This window comes from Dromiciops gliroides, chromosome 3, assembly GCF_019393635.1.
Source record: "Dromiciops gliroides isolate mDroGli1 chromosome 3, mDroGli1.pri, whole genome shotgun sequence".
NCBI lineage: Eukaryota > Metazoa > Chordata > Mammalia > Microbiotheria > Microbiotheriidae > Dromiciops > Dromiciops gliroides.
Window position 1 is genome coordinate 517,306,358 of NC_057863.1, and position 9,804 is coordinate 517,316,161.

Genomic DNA, 9,804 nt, shown 5'->3' on the forward strand with positions numbered 1-9,804 from the left:
TTGCTGCCACGTAAAGAGCAGCTATAAATATTTTTGTACATGTGGGTCCCTTTCCCCTTTCCATGATTTCTTTGGGAAAAAGACCTAAAAGTGGGATTGCTGGGTCAAAGGGTATGCACAGCTTTATCGCCCTTTGGGCATAATTCCAAATTGCTCTCCAGAATGGTTGCATCAGTTCACAGCTCCACCAACAATGCATTAGTGTTCCAATTTTCCCACAGCTTCTCCAACATTTATTATTTTCCTTTTTTGTCATTTTAGCCAATCTGATAGGTGTCAGGTGATACCTCAGAGTTGTTTTAATTTGCATCTCTCTAATCATTAGAGATTTAGAGCATTTTTTCATATGGGAATAGAAAGCTTTGGTTTCTTCATCAGAAAACTGCCTGGTCATATCCTTTGACCATTTCTCAATTGGGGAATGACTTGGATTCTTATAAATTTGATTTAATTCCCTATATATTTTAGAGATGAGGCCTTTATCAGAAATACTGTCCTCAAAAATTGTTTCCCAGCTTTCTGCCTCCCTTCCAATTTTGGATGCATTGCTTCTGTTTGTACAAAAATTTTTTAATTTAATATAATCAAAATCATCCATTTTGCATTTTATAATATACTCTATCTCTTGTTTGGTCAAAAACTGTTCTCCTTTCCAAAGATCTGAGAGGTGTAAACTATTCATTCCTTTCCTAATTTGCCTATGGTATACCCTTTATGTCTAAATCATGTATCCATTTTGACCTTATTTTAGTATAAGGTGTAAGATGTTGGTCTATGCCTAATTTCTGCCATACTATCTTCCAGTTTTCCCAGCAGTTTTTGTCAAATACTGAGTTCCTATTCCAGAAGCTGGAGTCTTTGGGTTTATCAAACACTACATTACTAGTGTCATTTACTACTGAATTTCCTGAGCCTAGCCTATTCCATTGATCTACCACTCTATTTTTTAGCCAGTACCAGATAGTTTTGATGACTGCCACTTTATAGTGGCTCCAGGTTTGGTACCGCTAACCCACCTTCGTGTGAATTTTTTTTCATTATTTCCCTGGATATTCTTGATTTTTTGTTTTTCCAGATGAATTTTGTTATTATTTTTTCTAGCTGTATAAAATAATTTTTAGGTAGTCTGATTGGTATGGCACTGAATAAGTAAATTAATTTAGGCAGTATTGTCATTTTTACTATATTAGCTCTGCCTATCCATGAGCAATTGTTATCTTTCCAATTATTTAGATCTGATTTGATTTGTGTGAAGAGTGTTTGGTAGTTGTGTTCATAGAGTTCCTGGGTTTGTCTTGGCAAGTAGACTCCCAAGTATTTTATATTATCTACCATTACTTTCAATGGAATTTCTCTTTCTATCTCTTGCTGCTGGACTTTGTTGGTCATGTATAGAAATGCTGATGATTTCTGTGGATTTATTTTATATCCTGCTACTTTGCTAAAGTTGTTAATTGTTTCAAGTAATTTTTGACTTGATTCTCCAGGATTCCTTAAGTATACCATCATATCATCTGCAAAGAGTGATAGTTTTGTTTCCTCCTTGCCTATTCTGATTCCTTTAATTCCCTTCTCTTCTCTGATTGCTAAAGCTAACATTTCTAGAACAATATTAAATAATAGGGGTGATAATGGACATCCCTGTTTCACCCCTGATCTTATTGGGAAGGCCTCTAATTTATCTCCATTGCATATAATACTTGCTGATGGCTTTAGGTAGATACTGTTTATTATTCTAAGGAAAGCTCCTCCTATTCCTAAACGCTCTATTGTTTTTATTAGGAATGGGTGCTGTACTTTGTCAAAAGCTTTCTCTGCATCTATTGAGATAATCATATGATTTTGGTTGGTTTTCTTATTGATGTGGTTGATTATGTTAATAGTTTTCCAAATGTTGAACCAGCCCTGCATTCCTGGTATAAATCCCACCTGGTCATAGTGTATTATCCTGGTGATCACTTGCTGTAATCTACTTGTTAATATCTTATTTAAGATTTTAGCATCAATATTCATTAGGGAGATTGGTCTATAATTTTCTTTCTCTGTTTTTCCTTTGCCTGGTTTTGGTATCACCACCAGATTTGTGTCATAAAACGAATTTGGTAGAACTCCTTCTTCACCTATTTTTCCAAATAATTTGTATAATATTGGAATTAATTGTTCTTTAAATGTTTGGTAAAATTTACCCGTAAACCCATCTGGCCCTGGGGATTTTTTCTTAGGAAGTTCATTAATAGCTTGTTCAATTTCTTTTTCTAATATGGGTTTATTTAAGGATTTTATTTCCTCTTCAGTTAACCTGGGCAGTTTGTATCTTTGTAAATATTCATCCATTTCATTTAGATTGTCAAATTTATTGGCATACAGTTGGGCAAAATATTTCCTAATTATTGCGTTAATTTCCACTTCATTGGTGGTAACATCACCCTTTTCATTTTTGATACTGGTAATTTGGTTTTCTTCTTTCTTTTTTTTAATCAAATTAACCAAAATTTTATCTATTTTATTGGTTTTTTCATAAAACCAGCTCTTAGTTTTATTGATTAATTCTATAGTTTTTTTGCTTTCAATCTTATTAATTTCTCCTTTAATTTTCAGGATCTCTAGTTTAGCGTCTAATTGGGGATTTCTAATTTGTTCTTTTTCTAGCTTTTTAAGTTGCATGCCCAATTCATTAATCCCCTCTTTCTCTTTTTTATTCATGTAAGCATTTAGAGCTATAAATTTTCCCCTAAGCACTGCTTTGGCTGCATCCCATAGATGTTGGTATGTCATCTCATTATTGTCATTCTCTTGGATAAAGTTATTGATTGTTTCTATGATTTCTTGTTTGGCCCATTCATTCTTTAGAATGAAATTATTTAGTTTCCAATTGATTTTCATTCTGCTTTTCCCTGGCTCTTTCTTACATGTAATTTTTATTGCATCATGATCTGAAAAGGATGCATTTACTATTTCTGCCTTTCTGCATTTGACTATGATGTTTTTGTGCCCTAATACATGGTCAATTTTTGAAAATGTGCCATGTACTGCTGAGAAAAAGGTATATTCCTTTCTATCCCCATTCAATTTTCTCCAGACATCTATCATGTCTAACTTTTCTAGTAATCTATTCACCTCTTTCACTTCTTTCTTATTTATTTTTTGGCTAGATTTATCTAATTCTGAGAGGGGGAGATTCAGATCCCCCACTAGTATAGTATTACTATCTAATTCCTCTTGTAACTCATTTAACTTCTCCTCTAAGAACTTGGATGCTATACCACTTGGTGCATACATATTTAATATTGATATTACTTCATTATCTATAGTACCTTTAAGTAAGATGTAATTTCCTTCCTTATCTCTTTTAATGAGATCTATTTTTGCCTGCACTTTGTCTGAGATAAGGATTGCTACCCCTGCCTTTTTTACTTTAGCTGAGGCATAATATATTCTGCTCGAGCCTGGGCAATTTATATTTTATAAACATTTATCCATTTTATTTAGGTTGTCAGTTTTAATGGCATATAGTTGAACCAAACATATGCAAACATTCTATTTTATTTCTTTTATGATTGTGAATTTAACTTCTTTTACAGATTTATATAGATAATTTGATTTTCTTATTATTTTTAAATCAAATGTATCTAAGAAATTATTTATTTTATTGTTTAATATTACTCAATATTTTATACATTAATTCTTTGATTTTTTTTTCATTTGATTTATATTATGTTCAATTTTGTTATTCTTACCACTTATTTTTCAGGATTTTATTTTGGTGTTGAATTGAGGGTTTTGAATATGTTCGTTTTCTAGTTGTTGTTTTAAATTTTAGTTTCATGCCTATTTTGTTGAATTTCTCTATAGCTATTTTATTGAAGAAAGATATTTTAGGATATATTTTTCCCTATGCTGTTTGGTTGCATGAAAAAAGTTGTCATATTGTCTTATTATTGAGACTATCAGTAATGAAATTATTTAAAATATTATTTAAGATTTTAATTAATTTCCAATATTTTTACAATTTTTTATTCAAAAGGCCTTTATTAAATAAAAATTTAATTGTATAATGGTCAATAAGAAATGGGTTCTACCTTTCCACTCTTATTTTTGATTTAAAGGTTATGATTTAAAGGTTCAATTTAGTTATGTGCCTTTGTATGTCCATTTTGTATTCTCTACAATTCTATATCTAACTTTTATATAATTCTATTCCACTTCTTCCTTTCTCTTTTGTAAATCATTTTTTATTATATTTATGTAATTTTGCTTGGGATAAATTGAAGCTTCCCTCCATTGTTGTTTTGGTTCCCATTTCTCAAAAAAATTTTAACTTTTAAGGATTTAGATGTTATGTCCTTTGAGTGTGTTTGTGTGTGAATGTGCACATGCTTGTGTGTACATACACTACTGACATTAATTGTACATGGTACCATTTAACAAAATGCTGTTTCCCTGTTTATCCCTTCTAATTAGGTCTATATTGGATAGTGCTTTGTGTGAGATCATGAATGCTATTATTGTTATTCAGTTGTTTGTTTCAGTTGTGTCTGACTTTTCATGACCCCATTTAGCATTCTCTTGGCAAAGTTACTAGAGAGATTTGCCATTTTCTTCCCTAGCTCATTTTACAGAGAAAGAAACTGAGGTATACAGCTTTAAGTGCCTGAGGCCAGATTTGAATTTGATAAGATAACTTTTTCTCATTTCAGGCATTCTATAAATTTCACTACCTAGCTGCCTCACATGCTTTTTTCAAAAAAATTTAAACTGATTCTACCTAAATTAATTTACCTATTCAGTGCCATACCAATCAGATTACCTAAAATTAATTTATAGAGCTAGAAAAAATAATAACAAAATTCATCTGGAAAAACAAAAGGTCAAGAATTTCAAGGGAACCAATGAAAAGAATGCACAGGAAGGTGGGCTAGCTTTACCAAACCTGAAGCTCTACTATAGAGCAGCAGTCATCAAAACTATTTGGTACTGACTAAGAAATAGAGTGGAGGATCAATGGAATAGGTAAGGCACAGGAGACACAGTAGTAAATTACTTTAGTAATGTACTATTTGCAAAACACGGAGACTCTAGCATCTGGGATAGGAACTCAGCATTTGACAAAAACTGCTGGGAAAACTGGAATATAGTCTGGCACAAACTGGACATAGACCAACATCTTACATCATATACTAAAATAACGTCAAAATGGATACATAATTTAAACGTAAAAGGTGATATCATAAGTAATTTAGGAGAGGAAGGAATAATTTACCTCTTAGATCTCTGGAAAGGAGAACAGTTTATAAGCAAAGAAGAGATAGAGAATATTATGAAATGCAAAGTGGATGATTTTGACTATATTAAATTAAAAAGGTTTTGTACAAACAGATGTAATGCATCCAAAATTAGAAGTGAGACAGAAAGCTGGGAAACAATTTTTATAGTCATTACTTCTGATAAAGGACTCATTTCTAAAATACATTGGGAATTAAATCAAATTTATAAGAATCCAAGTCATTCCCCAATTGAGAAATGGTCAAAGGATATGAACTGGAAGTTTTCTGATGATGAGAAAATGCTCTAAATCACTATTGATTAGAGAAATGCAAATCAAAACAACTCTGAATTACTAGCTGACACCTATCAGATTGGCTAATATGACAAAAAAGGAAAATAATAAATGTTGGAGAAATTGTGGAAAAATTGGAACACTAATACATTGTTGGTAGAGCTGACAACTGATCCAACCATTCTGAAGAGCAATTTGGATCTATGCCCAAAGGGCTATAAAGCTGTGCATACCCTTTGACCCAGCAATACCACTATTAGGTCTTTTCCCAGGGAGATCATGGGAAAAGGAAAAGGACCCACATGTACAGAAATATTTACAACTGGTCTTTTTGTGGTGGCAAGGAATTGGAAATTGAGGGGTTGCCCATCATTTCGGGAATGGCTGAACAAGTTGTGGTATATGAATGTAATTGAATACTACTGTGCTGTCAGAAATGATGAGCAGGCAGATTTCAGAGAAACCTGGAAGGACTTGCATGAACTGATGATGAGTGAGATGAGCAAAACCAGAAGAATGTTGTACATAATATCAACAACATTATGTGTTGATCAACTGTGATAGAATTGATTCTTCTCAGCAATACAATGGTCCAAGATAGTTCCAAAAGACTCATGATGGAAAATGTTATCCAAATCCAGATAAAAAAGAACTGTGGAATTTAGATGCAGATCAAACCATATTATTTCTCTTGCGATTTTTTTGGTGTTGTTTTTCTTTTTTGAAGTTTTTTCCTTTTTGCTCTGATTATTCTCTCATAACATGACAAGTGCATAAACATGTTTAATGTGATTGTACATATATAACCTTTATCAGATTACTTGTTGTCTCGTGGAGGTGGGGAGGGAAGGGAGGGAGGGAGAAAAATTTGAAACTAGAAATCTTATAAAAATGAATGTTAAAACTATCTCTAAATGTATATGGAAAATAATAAAATACTTACTTGGAAAAAAGAAAAGAAAAGAAAATTTCACATGGAACAGAATTTTTGGTGGGTAAATATAGTATAATGTTAAAAATATTTATTGCCTGTTCTTAGTATTGTACTGAAGATTTACTTAATAAACTTACAGAGGATGAAAAAAAATTTAAACTGAAGCATAATAGATTCTGCTGCAGCCCTTTACTCACACACATAAGTAAAGGGCTACAAAATATATGTGTATAATTGTAGATGCATGTATGTGTATATATACACACATATGTATGCATATAGATGTATACATACACATATATACAGATAAACATATTTTTGTTAATTACATGTTAAAACAAATTTAATATTTTTAAAGTCTGAGTTCCAAATTATATCCCTCTCTCCCTTCCTCCCTCTTTTCCTCCCTCCCTGAGATGGTGAGCAGATATAGGTTATAAATGTGTAATCATGTAAAAAAATTTCTATATTAGTCATTTTATAAGAAGACTCAAAAGAAAAATAATGAAAGTGAAAATAGTATGGTTCAGTCTATAAAAAAGCAATATCAGTTATTTCTCTGAAGGTGGATGGTACTCTTCATGATTAGTCGTTAGGGATTATCTTGGATCATTGTATTACTGAAAATAGTTGTCATTCACAGATCTTCATTGAAGAATATTGCTAATAATATTATTCTTTTCAATGTACTTCCCATCAGTTGTTTAACTCTTTACAGTTGTTTTCTTTTTTCCTGAAATCATCTTGCTTGTCATTTCATATAGCACAGTAGTATCCCATTATAACCATATACCACTAGGGCAGTTAGGTGGTGCAGTGGATAAAGCACTGGCCCTGGATTCAGGAGGACCTGAGTTCAAATCCGGCCTCAGACACTTGACACTTACTAGCTGTGTGACCCTCGGCAAGTCACTTAACCCCAATTGCCCTGCAAAAAACAAAAAACAAACAAAAAAAAACAAAATAATCATATACCACAGACTGTTTAGACATTCACCAATTGATGGGCAACCCTTTCATTTCCCATTCTTAACCACCACAAAAAAGGGACTGCTTTAAATATATTTGTAAAAATAGGTCACCACCCCCCTTTCTGGATGTCTTTGGGATATAGACCTAGCTCTTTAGAATGATTTTATCAGTTCACAACTCCATTAACATTGCATTATTGTACCAGTTTTCCCATATCTCCCCAAACCTCCATTATTTTCCTTTTGTGTCATATAACCAGTCTCATAGGTTTGAGGATCCCCTTGATATCCTTGTCCTTTTTTCTTCCAGATGAATTGTTATTATTTTTTCTAGTTTTATACAATGATTTTGATAGTTTAATTGCTATGTCATTTAATAAATAGATTTAGCTAGATGTCTTTTTTATTATTATATTGGCTCAGTTTACCAAGGAATAAGCTCTGACTTTATTTATTTAAAAAGTGTGATGTAATTGTATTTATGTAGTTCCTGGCTTTATATTGACAGGTAAACTCACAAATATTTTACATTGTCTAAGTTATTTTAAATGAAATTTCTCTATCTTTGGTGCTAGATATTGTTGGCAATATTTTTAAATGCTGATGATTTATGTGGGTTTATCTTATATCTTGCAACTTTGTTAAATTTATCAATAATTTCAAGTAGTTTTGTAGTTTGGTTTCTAGGATTTTCTAAGTTTACCATTATATAGTGTGTCCAGAGTGATAGTTTTTTGATCATTGCCTGTTCTAATTCTTTCAATTCCTGTTTATTGTCTCTTATTGTTATAGCTAACATTTTTTAGCATTTTTATTTTCCCAAATTATTTGTAAAAAACTTTTGACATCAATTTTTTAAAACTTTGTATTCCAAATTCTCTTCCTCCCTCTCTCCCTACCCCCAAGAACTCAAGCAATTCAATATGTTATACATAAGTAGTCATGCAAAACATTTGCACATTAGCCAGGTTATGAAAGAAAACAGAAAAAAACTTCAGATAAAGAAACTATAAAAAAATCATGCTTCAATCTGTATTCAGATACCATCAGTTCTTTCTCTGTAGATGGATTACATTTTTCATAAGTCTTTCAGAGTTGTCTTGGATCATTGCATTGCTGAAAATAACCAAGTCATTCACGGCAGATCATCTTACAATATTGCTCAAATTTTCCATATAGTATATTTCATATGGCATCTGTGCACATAGATCTTTCTAGTTTTTTCTGATAGCATCCTGCTCATCATCATTTTTATAGTAAACTACACACACACACACACACACACACACACACACACACACACACATATAGTACTTTAAAGAGAGATTTCCTTACAATAAACCCATAAGGTTAATTATTGAAATAGTAATAGACATAGTAACTCATAGCTGACAAAGAATTTTCTTTATAATAGCCCAGCAAAGTAAGTACCATATCTTCATCTAATCATCATCAATCCTTTGATCAATCCACCACCATCATCATCTTATATTACACTTGCCTCTGCTTCAAATTTTTTTTCAGTTACTATTGCTGTGTTTCTCTCCATCCTATTCCCTCCTGTGATGTTTAAAATCTAATGTGTGATTGCCTTATCTGTCTCCCACCCCAGCAGTGTATGTGTGTGTGGGAGACCTAGATAAGTTTACTGATAAATTTGGCAACAATTTAGGAATAGGGTAAAAGAAGATAGAAAATAGAATAAATATCATGGGAAGGAAATAGGATGGAGGATGGAGAGAAATAGTTATGATGATTGAGAATAAGGGCAAAATGTATGGTACCTACTTTGCTGGGCTATTATGAAAAAAATTCTTTGTTAAGTTCAAGGTACTATATGCAGGTTATGATGCACAGGATGCTATCAGAAAAACCTGAAAAGACCTACATGAACTGAATCAGAGTGAAATTTACTGTATACAAAATAACAGCAATAATGTAAGATGATCTGCTGTGAAGCACATGGTTATTTTCAGCAAGGCAATGATCCAATATAACCCTGAAGGACTTATGAAAATTGCAATCCATCTACAGAGAAAAAACTGATGGTATCTGAAAACAGATGGATACAAATTTTTTATATTTTTTGGCAATTTCTTAATCTGAAGTTTTCGGGTTTTTTTATTGTTTTCTCTCACAACCTAGCTAATGTGGGAATGTTTTCCATAACTACTCATGTATAACTTATTTTGAATTGTTTGAGTTCTTGTGGGTGGTGAGAAGGGAAGGAGGAAGTAAAATTGGAACACAAAGTTTTAAAAAATTGATGTCAAAATTTGTTTATATATATATATATACATATATGAAAATAAAATTCTATTCAACTAAAAAAAAGAAAAAAG